The 23,118-nt window shown below is 44.1% G+C and overlaps 1 protein-coding gene and 1 long non-coding RNA gene across 4 annotated transcripts in view; one reads left to right on the forward strand and one right to left on the reverse strand.

Annotated features, from left to right (window-relative positions):
* SOBP (sine oculis binding protein homolog) overlaps positions 1-23,118 on the reverse strand; it is a 159,895-nt gene that overhangs the window by 74,433 nt on the left and 62,344 nt on the right. The gene's annotated exons all lie outside the window — the stretch shown is intronic.
* Positions 385-19,423, forward strand: LOC116588159. 2 transcript variants are annotated; one of them, XR_004284813.1, is made up of 5 exons: positions 385-556; positions 4,976-5,087; positions 6,770-6,859; positions 7,874-7,983; positions 19,301-19,423. It is a non-coding gene; the product is annotated as an uncharacterized LOC116588159 (long non-coding RNA). The 2 variants fall into 2 exon arrangements; XR_004284814.1 differs by having other exon boundaries at positions 7,877-7,983.

Here is a 23,118-nt window from a genome sequence, read left to right on the forward strand (position 1 = left end):
CATAGACCGTGGCCTTGAAATGGCCATTCTGGTGCTCTACTCTGGACAGCCACAGAAAAATATCCCACCCTGGTCACCACTCTGACCTGGGACAGGTTCCAGTCAGCAACCCTATAATGGGGCCCAAAATATAAGGTGTCCTAAAGATAAGATTTCTTTAGTCAGAAATGGAAGTGAGAATTATGCAATGGCCTTAAAGATCTAAAATTGGCTTGACATAAAGAAGAAAGACCAAGACTGGGAGTAAAATCCTGGCTGTTACTGTGCTCTGTCCACACAAATGCTATGACCAAACAAAGTGATGCTGTGGTTTGTGACTGTGCAGGCGGGCAAGGGAGAAGGACAAGGCGACATGTCTACTCACTCTGCCCTCTGGGTCTCGCAGAGCGTGAAGCCAGGATGTGATTCCGAACTGGATGGTTCGAACTATGAGCCACATAACACCCGAACTGTTAGCAGAGGCACTGTCAGGCTAAGAGGGACCAAATCCAAACCACCCTGTTTTTAAACACAGGACTAGGCGCCTGCATGGTGATCCCAGAATCATGGGAAAGTGGTGAGATCAAGCCCCATGTCGGGTTCCATGTTGGGTGTGGAGCCTGCTTAAGAGTCTCCTTCTCTCTCCCTCTGCTCCCCCTCCACAGCCTTCTCTCTTTAACAATAACAACAACAACAATAATAATAAAACAAACCCAGGACTGATCAGCCTCTCTGAGGAGACAAGTGTAAAGATGGCAGCCAAGGAGCTTCCGCTCAAATGGCATCCTCTGGAGTCTCTGTTTTAAATCCCAGCCATTCTGCAGATGATGGCTGGAAGTAATAAAAGGTGGGACGGTGACATGTGTAAATAGGGGACAATCCTTCCAGCAGAATTTGGCCTGTGTTGAGGAAAGGGCCTGTTGAAGCCAACAGCTGAGCATTGGGCTAAGGTCCATTTTTAGATGATAACTTCAGTTAATACTTGTTCCTCTGTCACCCCTTTTTAAAGATATTATTATTATTATTATTATTACATTTCCAAGATTCTATTCTGGAATCAAAGCCTAGGTGACAAAAGACAAAAAGTCTCCTGAGTTTCCACATCCTCTCTCTTTATGGTATAATTGAGAATAAGAGAGGGTAGTTTCCCCCTGCACAGTGAGTAGCCCTGCCCCCTTCCCTCTCTCACCTAACCTTTCTGGTTACCAAAATTCCCAAAATATTCCAATCCCTCTGTGCCCTGGCATCTCAGTTGCCCACTGTGGTTCTAGATATGAGATAACTGGAAGCCCCATCAGAGGAAGGCTCCCAGACTGCAGACTGGGCCCTGCTGGAGAGAACAACACTGCTTCTAGAAACTTCCAAATCAGTGACTGCATCACAGAGCTGTCACCACAAAGGAAGAAAACTCAGTATAGATGTCATTTTGGACAGTAAAATTAAGATTAAAGTTTATTCTGTGCCAGACTCCATGCTAACCAATTGCAGACCTTGGCTCCTCAAACTCTTGTGAGGTCTATACTACCATTACCACCTCCATTTTGCCAGGAAGGAGTCTGACGTGTAGAGAACTTCCGTAACTTATCCAAACCTCGGGAGCTGACAAAGGCCAAGCTGGGGTCCAAATGCAGGTGCCGGCACACCATGTGCGGGCTCTTGACCCCCACACCACATTGGCTCTCCCACAACAGCTCAGCCAGCATGGGATGTTAGTGAACAAGTGAACAAGAGAAGCTATAGATATTACTAGAAGGCAGAGAAGCCATGGCTCAAATGTTCCCGTGGGTCCTTGCAGGAGAGAACTTTGTCCTCTAATCCCCCCCTCTATGTGGCAAAGCACCCACCAATGCCCATGGCAGCTCAAATGGAGGTGGTCAAGGGAGCCAGCACCTCCCTGAGAGTCAAGGCCCAGGGGTCATTCTACTAGGCCAGAGGCAACATAGGTAACAAGAACGCAGCCAAAGGTCGAGCAGATCAAAACCCTAAGCCCACCAGGATGGAGGGCAATGGCCTTTCCAAGTATTCTGGACTTTAAGTATTGGGCAAAAAAGAGGGAAGAAAGGAAGGAGAGGGAGGGTGGGGAGTACACACGGAGACAGGCGTTTCCCAGGGGGGTCCTACAGGTCAGCAGGAGAAACTCTGCATGGAAATGGGGTAGGGCACATGCTGAAGTTGACAGACTTCTCATACGGGCTGTTTGTTCGGAAATCCCTCTTCTTTTTCATTTGCAAATCCTACAGATTTAAGATGATGGGGTTCCAAGAAGAGAGTGAGCCTAAATCTTCTCTCAGGCATGTTTCAAGGACAAAGGATTCTAAATTCATAAAACTTTCCTTGTGGTTCTTACCTAATCACAGAACCAGAAAACTGTTATGGTTTGATGTGGAAAATAGTAAAAGGGGAATAAGAATGATCACTTAATATAATTATTACTAACATCATTCTTCCCTTATTAGTAAAAATAAGGGTATTTACATACAATCAAGAATCTTTGTGTGCAAAATAAGGAAATTTCTTTCATACCTTTGCCTTAAGGAATGACAGACCCTTGCCTTGGAATGATAAAAATGATTTGTCTAATTCTATAAACAGAGGTTGTACTACTCTGTATTTATAGAGTACCAAACCACTCTATGTGGCATTTGACCCCACAGAAAGCAGACAACAATGACAAGGGCACTCATATAACCTTTTCCTTGGGTCTCATTCATTCATTCATTCAGTTATCATTTATTGAACATCTACCATGTGTTTGGCTATTGTAGACAACTGAATAACTAAGCATCTACAATTAATGGTATTTAGCCCACATGTCCAGCACATTTTAACTTTTTTTCTTAAGTTTTTTTTTGTTGTTGTTGTTTTAATTTTTTCAATTTACTTATTTTCAGAAAAACAGTATTCATTATTTTTTTACCACACCCAGTGCTCCATGCAATCCGTGCCCTTTATAATTCCCACTACCATTTTAACTTTTTAAATTCAATGATAAGAAAACAAATGAACCCTCACCAAGGGCTAACCATACACAGTTTGGAGTGTCAAATATCACACATTTATATCCTATTTAAAATTTAGATTTTTCAGTAATCACAATTTTTTTAAAAGTAAATGAAAGTAAACCACAAAAGGCAATTAGTAGAAAATATTCTCATAAACAGATAAGATGATAAAGAAATAAAAAGTAAGAAAAAAGTGAGAGCAAATTCTCCAAGGCCAAGCACCCCATGTGCCATTTGGTGGAGGATGTTCGTACAGAAAGGGGTGAAGAGGGCCATTTGGTGCCAATCCTGAGCTGAGTTTGGTTTCTGGCACCAGCAGTAAAACAGGGGACATAACATCCAGCTCAGAAATTCCATGCAAGGATTAAATGAAACAATTCATCACATGTCCTGCACAACACCTGCAACAGAGTAAGCACTCAATATAGGAGAGTTATTTAAATTTCACAGACCCACTTTCTTCTCTGAGAGAACAACTCAGCTGGCAGGAAGGCCACAGGGACTCACTCCCTTCTTATCATTGAAGCTGTGATTAAAATTAAGTTGTGTGCACCTTTAGAGCACGCCCAACAGCCGAAGGCCAACGTCAATGAGAAGACCCTGGTGTAGACTTGAGGACTGTTAGGATCCTAGTCAGGATCCTAACCCTCTACACATCAGTATTAATGACCACTTCTATCTCTCTCCTGCCATCTGAAGGCCCATTCTGCTCCCTGCAAATAAAGCCTTGTTTTGTTTTCTTTTTTTAATCTCTCCATCTCCTCTTCCGTTTCATGAGCAGTATCTCCATCAAGCAACTTTCTACATGGGCTGAGCAGCTCCTGTCCACTCAAGCCGCTGGGGATTCATGGAGGCTACTATACCTTGAATTCCACGGTCATTACCACACCTCCAAGGAAGAACTCAACCAAGGTTTTACTGTTGCTTCCTTCCTTACCATTCAAATCGTCTCCCTTTAGTCCATATTTTCCAGCTACTAACATCACCTTCTATCAACTTGGTTTCTGACTCAGTAACACAGGACACCTGCACCATTCGCTGATGTAGATTCTCATCAGAGGGGCACCTATGTGGCTCAGTCATCAGGCATCCGCCTTCGGCTCAGGTCATTGATCCCAGGGTCCCGAGATCAAGCCCTGCATTGCGCTCCCTGCTCGGTGGGAAGCCGGCTTCTCCCTCTCCTACTCCCTCTGCTTGTGTTCCCTCTCTCTGGCTGTCTCTCTCTGTCAAATAAATAAATAAACTCTTTTTTAAAAAAAATAAATAAATGCTCATCAGAGGTTGGGCACACATACTCTGGAACCCACATACTCCTTCCAAGCTGAATGGCCTCACCAGAGACAGAGAGGAGCAGACAAAATAGAGGGGAGAATTTCTAAACAATCCAATATGTGGTTTACTGTTTGCAGAAAACGTGCAAACGAGAGGATATAATTTTCTTATTCAAAAGGCTAGGATTTTATTTTATTTTTTCCTTTAAATGTTTCATCATCTATTCGGTCCTTATTCATTGTAGAATTCAGCACAAAATTGTTGCCTTTGAGTTTCGTTTTGTTGTTTAGGTGCTCACACTCATCTTTCTGTGACATGCTCTCTCCTTCGCTCCCCTTCCACAGGACCCCGGGCCACCTGGCAACCTGTCTTCCACGAGTAAGAAGCCCCTCTCCTCACTACCTGGGCAATCGCAAACAGCTTTCTCTCATCTCCCACATTTACTTCATCTTGAAGTAAAATGTCCTCCTTTGTATGAAACATTTTCATTTCTGCTTCTCCGCACATCCTGCCCCGCCCCAGGAAACTGCTACATGGGTACCATACAATGTTTATGTTCATTTGTTTCTTTATATGACATCCTGCCCTCCTGTGCTCTGCGATGGGATGTCTACAAAGATATAATCAGAATGAAATTGTGTTAGTTTAGATCAGCATCTGTGGCAGCAAGGCCTTAAATGATACAAACAAGGCAGGAGCTCTAATGTCTGTCTTGTTTCAAGGTAAAAATGAAAAATGACATCTTTGATGGAGAAGACTCCACAGAGACCCGGGAGAAGCGCGGCCTCTTCCCCTGCTCACAGACAGCTCTCTTTCCCCTCATATGGCTGACAGGTGTGTAATCATGTTCCTTAGTCACAGTCTGTGTTAAAATAACCAATTACCAAATGAATGAGAATGAAGCTCCAGTGTGACCGGTGCCCCCTTGCAAAGTCATGGTATGCATCCAAAGCATGGCTGTAAACAGAGGCTCCTGGGGTGCCTGTGTGGCTTAAAGCCTCAGTGGGTTAAAGCCTCTGCCTTTGGCTCAGGTCTTGATCCCAGGGTCCTGGGATCGAGCCCCAAATCGGGCTCTCTGCTCAGTAGGGAGCCTGCTTCCCCCTCTCTCTGCCTGCCTCTCTGCCTACTTGTGATCTCTGTCTGTCAAATAAATAAATAAAATCTTAAAAAAAAATAAATAAATAAACAGAGGCTCCTTCCCCAAAGATGCTCTCCAAGACTAGAAGCCTCTCCCACTGTACAGTGAATTTGCTCAAATACAGGACATTTTCCCTCTGGCCCTGGCCCTAAGGAATGAATAGTCACACTGGGCCACCATGGATGATCAGTCCAATTTCCCTGGCGCTGGCAGGTCCCTACCATTTCCTGTTCTGGATCTTTCCAGGACACATCACTGTCGCCTCTCATGGCTGCCCGGATTTCCACATGAACAGGGCAGCAACCACCATCAACATATTCTTCCCTCTGTGGTGTACATCACCTTCCACCAGGCCCCTTAGGGACAAAGGACAATGCTGAAGCCCAAAAGCCAGGCAAGGAATTCCCCAGATCTACTGCCCAAGAAAGGTAGAGAGTCCCATGCAGGTAGCCTACAGAGACACATGTCGTTCTCTGTCATAGATGTGATCAAGAGAAGCAAATCCGTTAGAATTCATGGAAAAATCACTTTCTTTTGGCCCAAAGGTAATTAACATGTTGGGGGGAGCAACTAACTCAAATGAAGTCAAATAACTCAAATGAAGTCAGAGTAGAAATTGAGACAATGGCTTACTTACAACCGATGGATTATAATAGTGCTGCTGTTACACTCTAGGTGACCTTCACCTCGAACCCCATGGCTGTGCCCATGGGCGGAGGAGCCCTACTTCCCAGACCTGTAGCTAAAGAAGCTGAAAAAGGGATGAAAGCAAGTTTCCACCCCTTAGCTTTGCTTCCCATCCGTGAAGCCGAGTTTGTACTTCTTACCCACACTCGGTGGAACGAGGCAGGGGTTGTGACCACCATGCAACACCAACAGTGTTTTAAGGAAAGATTTTGAGTTGTATGTCCACCGGGTATCTTTTGATGAGAAAGACTGTGTTTCAGTAAAGCCAAAGGAGGCGCTGATTCAAATTTTAGGCAGCAAATATCAAAGTAAAAAAGTGAATCCCCCCAAATCTCTGCATTGGTTTATTTAGGATAAAGCATACAAGGAGATTCAAGAGAGTTTGAAGGAAGTGAGTGAAAAGTACTATTCTTTTCTATCTCTCAATCCTTTTTTCTCTTATCACAAAAGATGTTCCACTGGAGGATTTACCTACAAAAACCAGACCAAAACTACTCTCCTGTAAAAGGGCTTGGTAAGCTATGCCTTGCCTGAGATGGGAGGTAATAAAAACATTTGAGAGGAAGGAAAAAATAAGAATCAGCTGGTTTTCCCCTTCTGTGTTCTCCTGTAAACGATGAGTTTTTAACCTCAGTCTTGTTATCCTCATTAGCATAAGTGCTAATCACCACCTCTCCTCTCCTACTGGAAGGGCAAGCAGGACTCCACTGCAGGCTCAAACAATGGCTGACATCCTAGGTCAAGGCTGCGGGTGAGGAAGGAAGACTAGGGCTGCGGACAGGTAAGTGGTGTGAAGGTGCGCTAGACGGGGGACAAAAGGTCAGGGGGCTGCAGGCATCGAGGGTGTCCTTCCAAGGAGGGGGCGAGGCCCACGGCTGCATCGCGTCTGATGTTCTCGCCTCCACTTATTCATGGGCTCCTGGCAAGTTTGGCAACGGCACCTTGAGTGAAAAGCACACTAGTTTGCACATATGGTGGAAAGAGCCTTGTGCATTGGTTGAATGCATACTGTACTACGTACACATTCTGTTTTATCTCTGGGCCCAGCCGTGCTGCAAACGCTTGCAAATTGGGAAGCCTTCTGTGCAGTAAAAATACGGACAGGAGAAGCTAGACTGTGACTTAGAAGATGCGACACTAGCCAAAAAGCCCAAGGAACGAAAAGTTACGGCGGCGCGTGCTTCACGCTCCTTGCAACAAAGGCGGTGGCTCTGGGGGGTGGGAGAGTCCCCGCCAGCCCTGGGTGCCTTCCCCTCCTCCCAGGGTTTCAGACCCACAGGGAACAGGCTTCCCTTACACACACACACACACACACACACACACACACAATGCCTCTCTGGAAACCTCTGCCGGTATCCACTGCTGTTTTCATTTACGGAAAGTGTGAGACTTCTATGGAAAAAAAAATTTTTTTTCAGTGAAATTTCTCATTTACTTTGGTGGGAGATGGTGACGAAATTGCTATTTTTGTCCTCCGTTTCATCCTGAGGTCTTCAGCCTACCATCCTGCACCAGGATGCCGCCGCCCTTCGACAGGCACCAGCATCGCTTTCACTTCCTAAGTGTTTCTGAAAGCAAAATCTGATACCGCTCGGGCTTCAGAACACCCTGTGTATTTGGGATGTGAAAGGGGCAAAGCGGTGGGTTATTCTGACCTTCCTCCTTCCCACTCGTCCTTTACCTGGCGCCCAAACACAGTCATGATTTTTATAAATCACTCCTTTAAAAGGAGCTAAGGAGAGTGACATAAAAATCCTTTCTTGATTCAAATGACAGAACTTCCTTCCTTTGCTAGTAGCCTTGTAGAGGAGGGGGAAATCAGTAGGAGAGCATAAGGATTTGGACAATGTTTGTAGGGGTCAATGCACTAGGCTTCTGTCACTCTTACTCTGCCTGCTGAAAAAGGTAAGTTCTTGTCTCAAAAAGGAAGAAAGTAAGATGTAACCAGGTATTTGGGGCGCCTGGGTGGCTCAGTTAAGCGTCTGCCTTCAGGTCCAGTCGTGATCTCAGGGTCCTGGGATGGAGTCCCACACTGCACTCCCTGCTCAGTCGGAAGCCTGCTTCTCCTTCTGCTGCTCGCCCTGCTTGTGCTCTCTCTCTCTCTCAAATAAATAAGTAAAATCTTAATTAAAAAAAAAAAAAAGATGCCAGCAGGTATCCAGTAGAAGGCACAGAGGAACTACGATGTGGGGTTCTTGGCAAAATACTGACAGCTTCAAGCATACAAAAGGGAAAGAGCAGAGAGTACTCAGAGCGATGCCCCATAGAGCCCCCACAGTCTGCCGCAAGCTGCTTCTCGAACCAAGGAGCCATCTCTGCCCTCCTAACCCTTCCATCTGTGCAGCGTCCGAGGTTGCGAAGGAGCAGCAGGCTTACTGGTGCTGAAGTGTACGCCTTCCCTAATTCTGTGTGCGGAATTCCTGATTTCGCTTCCCTGTTATTCAGAGTCATCTTCTCACAAATGTTAGGAGTGACGGAAGTTAACCCCAAACTGGTGGGAAGCTCTGAGTTGCCTGAGGCATGCTTTGGCTTACTGCAGTCAGTTGTTCATTTTCAATATGCTTTTAGTTTGTGGAGTTGCTAGAAACAATAAAATACATATTTAAGAGACTGTGTTTTATAAGGACTCCTCCACAGGCAACTTTCTATCACACTTCCACCATTCAGGACTTTGTCCAGCTTTCTGTTTCTTTGTCAGTTTTTGTGGCTGTTTTTTTTTTCCTTTAAATAAGTTGAAATATACAGAAAACATGATAAAGTCAATAATTGGAAACAGCGGGGCACCTGGGTGGCTCAGTGGGGTAAAGCCTCTGCCTTCGGCTCAGGTCATGATCCCGGGGTCCTGGGATCGAGCCCCGCATCGGGCTCTCTGCTTCAGCAAGGAGCCTGCTTCCCCTCTCTCTCTGCCTGCCTCTCTGCCTACTTGTGATCTCTCTCTGTCAAATAAATAAATAAATATTAAAAAAAAATAATTGGAAACAGCTCTCACCATTTAACTCTATTTATAACAGTGTATGATAGGGGTGCCTGGGTGGCTCAGTGGGTTGAGCCTCTGCCTTCAGCTCGGGTCATGATCTCAGGGGCCTGGGATTGAGCCCCACATCAGGCTCTTTGCTCAGCAGGGAGCCTGCTTCCCCCACTCTCTCTGGCTGCCTCTCTGTCTATTTGTGATCTCTCTCTCTCTCTCTCTCTCTCTGTCAAATAAATAAATAAAATCTTTAAAAATAATAATAATAATAATAATAGTGTATGATAATTACTGCTGATACACCTGAAATTCTCAGTGGAGATTTCTGAGACGTATATACAAGGGAAGAGAAAGAAATATTACATACTCGGATAAAGCCCCAGGTTCTTAAAATGGACCTTTTAATGGGAGTCTTAAGAGAAACAGTCAGTCGAGTTTAAATACTGCTCATACTTCCATACGGCCACTCTAGAGCCAGAAAAGGCAGAGCTGGGGGAGATTCTCTGGGTGACTTTCAGAGCCTTTTTACTAGTTTTATTTTGAAAAAAGTAAAATAAAAAACTGACATTGGCAACACATTCCAGTCCCCATCACTTCGATACAACACAGGAGTAGAAAAGGGTCACATGCAAAACAACACTTAGTCCAAGGCAGAGCTCTGTGCCTCCCAAGGCAGCAAGCCCGTCTCCCCCAGAGACCCATGCCCAGAGCCAAACTGAACACACAAACAGACCAGTCGAGAATGAAGTCGGCCCCAGGCCTCAGCACATCCCACCCTCCCTACAGCCCTTCAAGCTCCCTGACGGCAGCCATGGACACCCCCAACCAGGCCAACTCCTGGCCTCTTGCCTAGCAGGGGACATATTTAAACAAGAATCAGCCACTTTTTTCTCCCTTTCATGCGTGTATGTCCAATCTTCTGAGCCAAACAGAAAACTCCTTGAGAGAAGGGACTGGATCTTATGTCTCTTTCCCATAATCCCCAGAGGTGACGTTCTGTGAGATGAAGTAAAATGAGTTCAGAAACCTGGAAGTTCCTCTAGGAAGAGCCCAGGTTAATGACTGAATATGCTCTGTATTAAAATGGCAATCCGATCCCAGAACTGGGTTAATAAAGTACATAGGTGTTTTGAGGATATAAAATCAAGTACCGGGCACCTGGGTGGCTCAGTGGGTTAAGCCGCTGCCTTCGGCTCAGGTCATGATCTCAGGGTCCTGGGATCGAGTCCCGCATCGGGCTCTCTGCTCAGCAGGGAGCCTGCTTCCTCCTCTCTCTCTGCCTGCCTCTCTGCCTACTTGTGTTCTCTGTCAAATAAATAAATAAAATCTTTAAAAAAAAAAAAATCAAGTACCAATACTTGAAATGCCCAAGAATATAGACTTTGAGGAGGTAATTTCTTGATTGAGTCAGAACACGCTATAGAGTGTGACTGCTCCTCCTAGCATGAGCTGTGATGCTGAACGTGCCTTTATCCAGGGAGGCCGGGCTCACAAGGGAGGTTTGGGAGGCACTGCTTTGGGTTGGGGTGGTCAGGAGGGGTGGGGGTTTCAGGTGGGCACTTTAGGTAGGTTTTCGATAGGAGTCTTAGTTATTTTCCAGGACCTGTCCAACTTCCCACTTCACCCTCCAGGAACAAGGCTGAGGAGGAAAAAAGTATACTCTGGATTTTGGATCAGGACCACAAGTCTAGTTATGTATAATTAAGCTCTAAACTCTACCATCAACCCCATGTGCTCCCTGTTAATCCTTACCTACTTCTGGTTTGGTCATTGTTTCCTTCCCCCCCACTTACTACATACGTAGGAAATGAACGAAAGACTGTCGAAACCTTGGACACCTAGCATAGTGCTTGACCCAAGTGAATGCTCAGTAAGTGTGGGGCTGTGGACCTGGGAGAGAAACCAAGGTGTATGGCCACAACATCCCCTTCCAAGGGACTGTGTACCATGTTTGGTACCATGTGACCAGCCTCGGCTAATTGGAGCAAGGAGATGCGTGTGACCCAAGAGCAGTCATTGAATGAGGTGTCCTCAACCCATGACATGGCCTGTTGCAAAGAGATGAGGCGATTCCATCAGATTTCGTCTCTCAAGAAGAAGAATTATCACGTACCAAGAGACTGACACACAACAACAGGCGCTGAACTATAAGTTCACAATAGTGAGCGGAGCCGGAGAGGCCATGGTGGAGTCAGCCCGCTGAACGGTGAAGACCAGGGACTATGGGGAAGATAGAAAGAAAAACATGGAGCAGACAGCCAGGGAAAATCAGAGATACCATGACAGAGGCGATGGAGAGACGCCAAGCCCAAAGCTGCCTCAGTTCTCACTGCTTTCTGCTTCCAAATCCTGCCCCCTTTCCTGAAGAGACGGGCTAAAATAGACAGTAACATCTTCTGTCTTCAATTTAACTCCACTCTCTTCCTCTGCAGAAGTCCAGAGCTTGTTTTTCTTTCTCTCTCACGGTGGAGAGGGCAAGTGGCTCCTGCACACGAAGGGGGCCTCTAAGGGTGAACAAACACGAGAATTTCGAAACCATTGAGTATCTCATCACAAACCTCCATCGCCCGCTGGGTCTGACGGACTGGGCACTGCACTAAATCTCGGAAAGGGAAGGCGTGAGTGAGAGGGGTGCTGTTTGTTTTGCAGGAGTAGACACCAGTGCTAACAAGCAGAACCAGGGGTGCAATTTCCTTCATCACCGAAAATCACCGCTAACAGTGTGGATACGACAGTGCTTTGTTTGGTGAATCCTAGAGTCTGAGCAGATTCTATTTTTTATGGCATATCAGCCATGGTCTTTTACCCTTCGGGGCATTTGTCATTTCTAATTTCTGAGAGTGGCAGATGTCAGCTCCCTTAGCAAGGAACAATTTTTTGAAATCTGTTTGTACACATCAGCTGACACAAACCAAGCTGAAACCCACTGGGGGGAAAGTACAAGATTATGCTGGAAGCAACCAGAAAACAAGGCTTCCACTGCCTTTCCCGCACAGTGGGGGTGGGATGGGCCAGGGTACCTTCTCACTCCCATTTCCTTTATTTCCATTCCGCATATTCCAGCGTACATTTCTGGAAGGTGCAAAGACTGGTTCATTACTCTGAATGCTCAGATCAAGTTCACTTTAATTTTCTAGTCTCTGGCTTAGAGATTAGGTGTATATTGTACAATTTAATGGAATCTTGTTTTTATTTTGGCTTTGTTTTGTTTTTTCAGTTAATACTATTTACTTATTCTACTACTCTTACAGTTACAGTTACAGTCAAAGTCCAAGAAAGGCCCAAGGACTGGGGAGTTACTCCCTGAATTCTCCCTCTGTTCCTTGGGTTCCACTAACCTCATCCCATATCCCTATCCCATCCCATATCTAGTTCCACTGTCAGCCCAGGAGCCCTGGGAACCTGGAATAGGCCCAAGTCATCTCCTACCCAGATGACATGGAAACTGAGTCAGCTTTAGGCCCCTTCTTCCCTCCCCCCATACCCTTCACAACGCACACGCATGCGCACACACACACGCACACACATACACACACACAAACACACACACGCTCCTAAAGTCTAAGTCAGACCCTTTGCACCTGCCCATACTCAGAGAACCCAGCGTGAGAAGGACATACAGGTGGTTCAGGACATGGCAGAACTTCCCACTAGGTAGAGACTGAGACAAGCTGGGTTTAATCAGACTAAACCTACGAGGGCAGTCTTGTACAGTCTACAGCAGACCGAGACAGAGAGGAGCTCAACAGGACCTCCCAGAGACTCTGGAACCCAAGGACAGCTGGGTCCTATTTCCGATGGTCTATGTCACTTCCTTTGCTTCATTAAATATCACCGAGCCCTGAGGAGAAGACTTCTTCGGGTCTCTTGACCCTTCAAATGATGAGGGGACTTCATTACAAGCTAGAGTTGAAATACCATAGATTAATCTAGTCATAGAATCCAAACTGAAGAAAACACCTGGACAATCTCAAAATCTGTGTTGCAGTCACTCAAACTTCAACTTTCAATTGCCATCTCTCTGTTCTCTTTTGCCCTCTTTATTTTGATCTCCTGCCCTTTCGGGCAGTGATCCTGTTTTCTTTAGCAGACCAAAGGCAGTTTGTTTCTGAGTTAAATGTCACTTCAATATTTCCCCAAGTGAGATGTTTGAACCAGTTTGTGAGTTTCCTAAGCAACAGAGAAATGCTGGAAAAATATTTGGTATCTCAGGTCTGAAAGTTGCCTTAAACTTTGGCTCCCCGAGGCAAATGAAACAGATAGATAGAATACTCCATGCTCCCTGAAGTTTCAGGTTGAAAAATAAAGTATTGGCCTGAAAGCACAGAGCTCTAAATGCCAGCCTCCCAAAGCCATGTCACTCAGGATTGTGCCCCCAGACAATTTTAATGCTGAAATAGTCTAGTGACGGTAAGAGAAACAATGGCGGCACACATCCAGGATCACGGAGCCATGGTCAACAACTAATGTGTGAGGAGGGAAGTAAGCATCCCTAGCCAAACACAGAATTCTGCAGGAAAATTCCTGTGGGAACCCAGATTATGCCCTGAAGGCTGAGATTTGATTAACCTTCTTGTAGCATGTGTAACGACAAATGTTATTGGTCATAAAATTACCCAACCCTTATTAAAACACAGCTGCAGCTCTGGGCTCAGTGACCTCCTGGGGGAGAGATTTCCATAAGATAGTGAGAGACTTTATGGAGGGAGAGCGCCTTCCTAGCGTTGAAACTACGGGAGAGTGTTTTCCACTTTAATGAGGAGTTCTTGAGAGAGACCAGGCTCCTTAGTATTAAAAGCTTTAAGAAATGGAAGGACCAGATTACATTCAGTCTGCTACTTGGCGGGCAGCTGGTCTACCGCTCACAATATGGAACCATCTTCCTTCACAGAGAACATGCAGCGTCACATTCTCACAGACCTACCTATCTCGCATCCAACTGTTACTGTTGAGGAAGTTTTCATTTCTCTTTGTCTTATATAATCATAGCATCTCAGAATTTGAAGGAAATTTGGAGACTCTTCGGTCCAACAACCCATCCAACTCTACCACCAAGTAGAACTGTATGAAAATGAGAACCTATCTTCGGACGTGTTCCAGAAGGGCTGTGCAACTCTAGGCCATGTTCTCAAGGGCTACCACAGCCGATGGAACATACTCCTTCCAACAGCCAGTTCTAGTCAGCTCTCCATCTCATATCGTGGGACTCTCCCTGTGCTTTTCCTGAGCCTCCACATTCATGGGGAGGACAGTTATGAGCTCCATCTCCTACAAGCCAAACACCATTGTGGGAAGGGGATCCTTTGCTTTTCTGGCATACCGGCGAATCTGTGAGCAATATCCTTTCATCTATGACAAGTTTTTAAATAACCAAAGACGAAATAAGAACAATGAAAATGCTTATTCTTTTCTGTAGCTTGCTCCTCACTATTTATATCCTACTTTCTTTCCCTTCATATGAGCCACTAAACTCGTTTTATTAATAGTGCTTCCTTTGTGAGCTTTAAATTTGCTCTTAGGAATCCTTCCCCCAAATACAGAGTACTTCCCCCGTTTAATTTCTCCTAACTTGATCATTTATCTGCTGAAAAATATGAACACTCGAAGGACTACACAGTTGTATCCCGTTAATTTTTTTCTCAACGAGCAAAATTCCCCAGTCATACATTTTTTCCTCAAACGATGTGAAAGCTTTCCTTGTGAAGTTATTTTGGACCCTCAAATCCCTATAATCCGTGGTTCTTATTTTTCTATCTCATATATATCATGTATCCATTAACATTTTAAAATTTTAAAATTTTTATTATGAATTTTGCAAGATACACAAAAATAAAGATATAATAGTGACTAGTCACATTCCCACCACTCAGCTTCAATAACTATCAGATTTTACCCCACTTCCTCCATCCATCCGTTCTTTTTATGCCTTCATCATAGGAATATTTAAAGTAATCGGAGTCATGTCATCTCCACAAACATCAGTGTACATTTCATTCTATCAGTTTTTATATAATGTCGATCTTATTTTACTTCCCTTCTTTAAGACTTTCCACATTTGGCCCTCAGGTAGACAGGGGGTCTTAGCATCTCAGCACACCACCTCCATTGTCCCTACTTAGCACAGAGGAAGGCGGGGAGAAGGTTTGCCTCACAAGTAAGAACACACTATCACGAAATACAAAATTCTGGCCACGAATTTAAAGTCTCTTTTATTATGCCAAATTGGCATATAAAAACTATTTGGGAAAGACAAACGTGCATAACTATATAACTCAAGAACCAGAAGATAAAATACACTGCTGCCCGTATTCTCATCAAGATATCATGGCACCATGTATCAAGTGACCTACAATGTCTAAAGACAATCTTTCTTTAAAAATTTCTTTTATTAACCTCTAAAAAGCTTCCTTTTAATATACCATCATTAAGCGAAATTCAGTATTTAAGAACCATGGAGCCATTAAGAAGAAAGCGTGTGATGATTTAGTAATATTTTAGTTCAAAGAATACATGATTTTAATGATCTCTTTTGAACACCACAGAACCCCAGACACTGGGAAGAAACAGAAACGTGTGACACACCATTCAAGGGCTCTATTTCTCTCTGTTGTTCTTACTTCTTTTTAAACTATCAAGCTGTAATAATTATTCAGTCTAAGCCGCCCCCGGTAAATGAAACAGCCCTTAGACAGCTGTCAAGGCTCAGTCTTCCGGAAGCTTTGATTTTAATGAAACTCATTAAGGAAAGAAATTAACAGAAAATATCATAATTTGTCTTGTTTCAGAAAACTAAACAGAAACAAAGGGCTTCTTAACCTGACAAGGAATCTGACCAGCCAAGCTCCTCTATTATATTCAGAGCTCCCCACCAGTGAGCTCTGCACAAGCATTGGACTAGGTTAGGAAAAAAACTCTTCCCCAAGAAATGGCCCGGCCTGGAGACTTGTCTCAACTCCATGGAGAAGGCCTCCTCAGTCAGGGCAGGGGATTTTTTTTTTTTTAAATTTATTTATTTGACAGACAGAGATGACAAGTAGGCAGAGAGGCAGGCAGAGAGAGAGGAGGAAGCAGGTACCCTGCTGAGCAGAGAGCCCAATGTGGGGCTTGATCCCAGGACCCTGAGATCATGACCTGAGCTGAAGGCAGAGGCTTCAGGGCAGGGGATTTTTAGACCCATAGTGGGCAAGCACAGACTATTCGAGGAAATGAAAGGCTATGGACAATGTAATTCTAATTAAAGGGCTATGACTGGAGAAATTATCCACATATTTGACCGCATTGAGTTCAACTTCTCTCCAGACATCAATGACATTTCCTTCCTTCCTTTTTTCCTTCCTTCCTTTCATTCTTCCTCCCTTCCTCCCTTCTGTCCTTCATTTAAAGAAACCCCATGAAATGTATGTTCCTTTGTTTCCTTTCCATAATGTCTTCCAACTTACATTAGGCTGGAATGTTGCAAAGACAGGAAGAAACATTCACCTAAATGTCTATCTACTAGCTAGGATGCTCTCAAGGAAGACACTGATGGTGCCCACAACCTTTACGCTCATAGGTTCAGCACAGGCCTGATTGGGATCCGTTTGGATTGCGTGTAGATCTAATTAGCATGCCACCCTGCTAGGTCAGATAACCCTAGAGACAGACCTTTCGGGAGAGAAGGCCTCCGAATGAAACTGAGAGCAAGTATGTAATTGACGGTGATCTCACTGCTGTAAGCACACGTTCTTCAGTCCCTCAGAAAAAAAAGCCTGCAAAGGTGGCAGGGCTTTTCCAGGGATTTAGGCTGTGTCAGTGGGAGGTAAGACAAGGAGGTGGTCAGAGTAGGGAGTGTGAACATGGCCCTCCTGTACCCCTGGCCATGCCTACCCACCTTCAGCCTGATGCAGGGATAGTCAACAGTACAATCTGTTGAGCAGACCAGGGTCCCTTCTCAGTCTGCTCACTTACGGGTTGTCTGACTGGGTAAGTTATTTAACTCCTCTGAGTCTCAGTTACCTCCCATGTAAGATGGGATCAAAATACCTTTTTTTATCAGGGTGCTGTGAGGATTAAACAACACAAAGTATTGAACCCCCAATGTCTGATACAGTGAGAATTTCAAAAATAGGAGGAACTGTGAGCATCCGCAAGTGTATGTAGAGAGCGCTACCGTGATAACCCTTGGGGGTCAGGAAAGCGCTAGGGAAAGGGAGAGGATCCTGGGACCCAAGTCCTAGACGGAGAGGAGCCAGGAAGGAGCCAGGGTGTGGGTAGAAGGGAGACCCTGGAGGGGGAGCAGGAAGAGTTCCTGCACTTGGCTGACCTCTCTTCCTGGTGTTGCACTGTCCTGTCCAGGAAAATTCTCAAATCCTTGCTGGGCGAGTCCTGTCCTTACCATGGGGATCTACACATGACACCCAGGAGATAGCTGCATAAAGCTTATCTGGGCATTTTTTGGAATGGGGAAGGTTAAGTAACACTTCTGAAATCCTCTCTTTTAGAAAGATGATTGGTAAAATGAAGGCAGGAAGCTGCTAAGAAAGTAAGAACCACCAGAGAGACAAGAGGGGAAAAAAGAAAAGTTCTTCGGTGGCACACAGTATTATCTCAACTGTTGAAAAAGTAATTTTGAACTAGTTATTTTCTAACTTTTTCTGGGCTCCATTTGATACTCTGAGGGGTATCAGACCACCTCCTAATTGCTGCCCCCTCATTAAGGTGATAAGTCAAAACTATGCAATACATTGAACACTGTTCTTTTTCAAAGTAGAAAGAAATTGACATGTATATTGCAAACAAGTGAGTGATCATGACTGAGATTTCTCTGTTAGATTAGGAGTCTGTGTTCGTTCACTACAAGATCCAAACTATATGTGGGTAGTAAGTAATAAAGGAAAATAATCAGACCTACGTGTCACCCAACTACATAGAAATCCACATTGTCTCACATGACACAAAATAAGTTTCTTACAGAGATACCACAGGATGGGTGAGAATAAAATCATTATTCCTACTACGACAAACCTGAGAAGACAGATTAGTTAATCTGCGAAGGCTTTATACAGCGCAAAGACTCAGGGACAAAGCCATGTGGCTGGGAGATCAGACGAGTAAGCATCCCCATGATTCGGGGTCCACTGACCCCAGACAGGATTATGCATACATTGTGGTTCTCAGTCTTTTTATAGTATCTCCTCTTGTTCTTGTTTCATGCCTGTTTTCTTAGCTAACATAAATGTCATCTGAATGTTTTTATCTCTAATTCATCGATGGACTCATTGTGTTAAAGGATTTGCATATTGAAAGAGGGGAAAAATCTGGTTATCAACTAGCATAATTTGTATAGCCTCCACAACCTCTATAACGGTTCCCAGATGAAAAAAACGCACCCAAGCCTTGATGGTAAAAATGAGGTTATCTATTAGCCTACAAACTAGCTCTTTTAACATCTAATTAATCTAATTTGGTAAACAAATTAACGTTCTTTTCAGTGTTCCTTATTTCAAAAAGTCAGGCCTAGTTTATGGAGTCCATCATTTAGTACAGACCCTGTTCATTCATTTGTCCGAGGAATATTTATCAAGAATTTTTAATATAGCTGCCATGGTTTTCAACATTGGGAATATGCCAGTAAGCAAGACAGACATCATCACGGATCTTCATGGGGTTTTATTATAATGGGAAGTACCGACAATATACAAATATATATCTACAAAAAATGTATGCTATCCAGGAGTATTACATGTTATGAAAAGAACAGCAGTTGTGAGAAGTTAAAGGATGGGGCTGCTAATCTAAGCAGATATTTGTTGAATAAAATAAAGTGCTCAATTCGTAATATCAGTAGAGTGACTTATATTTTTTCCTAATCTTCCGAGTGTGATATGAATCAAGCATGTTGGAACAAACCCATAGCTAGGGTTTCCGCAGTTTTACGTATTAATTCAATTTTATTTATTAACTTATTTGTACTCTGCCTCATTCCTGAAAGGATTTACAGCAGAGCTTCTGTACAGTTGCACAAACTGTCCTGCCCCTTTGCTATTAAAGAACTAGATCTTTAGGAAAATACAGACACAGAGTCATTTCCAAAGTATTTCATTTTCTCTCAATCACAAGTTGATTTCCTTGACAACTTAAGTGTGTCAGTAAGTACTCAGAACCAAGATTTTCCAGGAAGATCAAATGAAAAGGCTTAAAAATCAATACAGACAGCAACTACTCCTTATAATCACAATTCTCTTAGAAACTTAACTTTGTCATTTTTTTTCACAGTGTGTCAGTTTCCGAGGATACGAGGATGGATCTTGTCTGTAGCCAGCATCCTCGCTCGACCATGTTCAAATTTTGCATCCCCGTTGACATACAATAAATGACAACATGACATGAGAAGGTGGAGGCAGAATGAAGGGGGAAATTATTCATAAATCATGCAGTCATCTCTTGCTGATCCTCCTTGGTAGAATGGAGGCGGTTTAAATGACACAAGACAAAGAATCACCTAAAACTTGCACAGGAGAGCACACAACCAGTCCCCGGCTCCCTAACCAATCCCAGCCCCTCAAAGTTTCCAGAACTTAGCATGATGATGACAGGCAACCCTCTGCATTGCTATTAAAACTCAATTCATGAATAATTAAGTGTAGGCTACACAAAATGTGAGCAAACAAAGCAAAGTCACTGTTACAGATCCAGTACTTGGCGCTCAGAGTCCATCTGTTGAAACATTTTGTAATAACTTTCCAAAACTTTGACTTATTTTGACCAAGCCTGATATATAACCAAAGGATATGACATACACTTTGATTTGTGGCTCGTTTTGTCATTCCCCAAAGGGTAGCTTTTCCATTTTTTGATGGCTATATTTCCAGAATTTTTAATAGTTTGAGAAAGATGTTATATGCAGATAGCAGAAACAGATTTCTGCCTGTGAAGCCGAGCCTATAGTTCACAAAAGCACAAATATTTATTTAATACATATTTTTAAATTTTTATTCAATAATGTAAAAGTTGAAAATATGTATTTTACTTTTCAAATCTACCTAAGGTATTCATTAGTTACTTAGGCCAAGACAGTTTATGTTTTCATTTTTCTGTTGATTTCAAGGGGAAAAAAAACCACCTCTGACATGTGAAATATATTTTCTATACCTTAGCTTTAGTTCTGCTTTGCACTTATTCTTTCTCTTTTTTTTTAAGAGAGAAAGAGTGGGTGGGGGAGGGCCAGAAGGAGAGGAGAGAGAAAGAGAGAGAGAAAAGCTCAAAGAGGCTCCACGCCCAGCGCAGAGCCTGATGCTGGGCTTGATCTCACAACCCTGAGAACATGACTCAGCAGAAATCAAGAGCTGGATGCTCAACTGACTGAGGCACCCAGGCACCCCTGTTCTATGTTTATCTGATTCACAGAACAATCCTTGTACCAACAACAAAATGAGTGTACCAAGTACACTGTGCAAGATACACATACATTTAATAAATGTATTAGTAACAACAGAGAGACTAAGTCAAATGCTGGAGGTATGTGAACACTTTATAAGTCTTAACATGTCATATAAACGCATATTCTTATTAGCATTGCTACCTATGACATCACATCAATTCATTTCCTTTCATTTTATAATACCTTCAGCCACAGTTTTTTAAACGATCACATGGCTCTCTTTTATCAGGCACCCGATTCTCAGAATTGCCAGATGGACACAGGTGTCCCGAGGTCTGACTGGGATTCTGATTCACCGAGGAAGAAAGAAGGTTCCAACCAGCCGGGTGCCTAAACCAGCTGAAAGATCTGTCCCAGCTGATTATTTACATGCTACCTCGTCTTCCTGTGGAACCATGACTCGCCTGCTCACGGTCTAGGTCAGTAGACAAGATTGTGCCACTTGCTTTGTCAGGCACAAATTAATGCAGTTGAACTGTGTAATTAATTCATGCCATTTTGTCAAGCCAAGTCACAAAGAAAGAATATTAGGAAACCACACCATTACCTCCTTGGATAGCTCTACACTGTGCTTGGTCATTTGGTCTCAGCGGCCGTGGATCCAAGTGGTCTCCAGAAAGTGTCCAAAGTGACAGAGTCATGCTGCTGTTGAGCACTGTGAGACTGCGGGGAAGTTGATTTGTGTGTCCGTGCTCCTAGACATATGGCACCGGTGTAACAGAAAACCTTTGACTACATGAAGATTTGGGGAATTATGAGGTCCTTCAGCTTATCAAGGAAGAGCACTGATTTACTACGTTAGCTTCAGAGGGTGCATTTTGGCCTTTTCCAAAGGACAAATCACTGAGCGGGATCGTTAGACCCACCCTTGCTTCGGGACCATCTCAGGACACCCGCTGCCTGTGCCTCACCATAACACCTCTATGATTTTAACAAGCAAAACCGCGGTCTGGCTTCCGCGACTTGCCACCAAATTCTCAGGTCAAGTGTAAACGCCTATCCCAGTGCACCCTCTGGCACGTTGGAGTCCTCATTAAAAAAACCTCCAAAAGTCTTCAAGTGCACCAATGGAAATGTTTCCAAATCCTCTTATCCCCAACATAACAAATCCCATTGTTTATTAAATCTGATGTTTTGTAAATTGGATACGGCCTGGCTTACCGGGATGGAATATCCACCAAAACAACCCAAGAGAGTTCTTATGGAAAGACAAGCAAATCAGGAGAACCCCCTTCCGTGGTTAAGAAGACAATTCTAGGACGAGGAGACACAACAGTACCGCGAACCAATTACGGTTCTGTCTGGGTCATGTGCTATCTGTAGCAAAAAGAGGCAAGATGGCAGATGCCCTGGGTTATTTTAATTAATTTAATCATGTGACTAATTGGTCTCTGCTGGGTTTCTGTGGTAACTGCTTCCTAAGTGCTGATGGGCAATTGTGTTAAATGTAGCTTGGAATCCGCACGCAGGGCGTGTGCCTTTGGAGAGCTCCCGACCAGAGCCCTGCAGCTGCGCTCGCTTGGAAGGTGCCCTGCTGGGCCTCTGATTGTCTGACTGCGGCGCGCTCCCAGCTGCAGAGTCCTCTGGAAGCCGGCACTGCCTCCCTCTTCTCAAAGCCACTGCTCACCTAGCTACAGGGGCGCGAACTCACTGTGCACGCGGGAAAATGATCTCTGATCAAAGAATACCCAGGTTCGGCGAGGGTTTGGGGATTAGAGAAAGGCATCTGTAGGGAAGGGACACTGGAATGGGGAAGAGGAGGGAGGGCCGACGAAGGCTACTCTTCTGTGAATAATACGCAGGCCCAGAAGCTAGCATGTGTTATTCATAGTTACCCAAACGATACTAATAAGCCATCCTTTTAAATGCCTTGCGGGGTTTAGCTTTTTTTTTTTTTTTTCCCCTCATTCTCTTACAATGCCATCTCCTCCTTGTCACCGAGAAGGTGCGTGGGAGAACGGGTGGGTGGATGGCCAGTTTTAGAGCACAGTCTACTTCAGACAGATGGAAGGAAAATGACTTCCAAATTTTCTCATGAAGTGGGATATGTTTGTATTTGCGCAATGCATTCTAGCACCTGTGCAGAGAAAAAAATGTAATCACAGATTTCCCTCAGAAGGGGATTTAAAAAAAAAAAAAAAAAAAGTAAAACCATTCACGGCAGCACAAAGATGCTGCTGTACTTGATCAATCCCTTCCATCTGTGGTCCCGGGCAGGCTCTCAGAACAATAGTTTCTTCCCACCCCACCCCCACCCTGAAGAACAGGTCAGTGCTTGGACTATTCCAGAAACTCAAGAGAAACTGCTTTCCGAGATCCGTTCCTGTGTCTGTTGCAATGGTGGCATGAGTGATATTTTTCCCCCAGAGCAGCAGTGGGAGGCAATAGCTGGGTGGCGTTTCTTTTCCTTAACAAATGGCACAGTGACCCAAAGAAGCTATTGTGTGTCCAGTGTGTTCCCGGCTTCTGCAAAGGGGCAGCTCCAATGGACTCCAGCCTGCTTCCCTGCCCCCTCTCCACCACCCACAGACACAAAGCAACATCTAGGTAAATTGAGCTAAATTGGCTTCATCTAAAAATTTCACATTAGAGATGAACATTAAATGGGCTGACAGTTTACATTCCTTTAAGAGGTGGCAAGGAGTTCTGTTAA

Source organism: Mustela erminea, chromosome 4, assembly GCF_009829155.1.
Source record: "Mustela erminea isolate mMusErm1 chromosome 4, mMusErm1.Pri, whole genome shotgun sequence".
Taxonomy (NCBI): domain Eukaryota; kingdom Metazoa; phylum Chordata; class Mammalia; order Carnivora; family Mustelidae; genus Mustela; species Mustela erminea.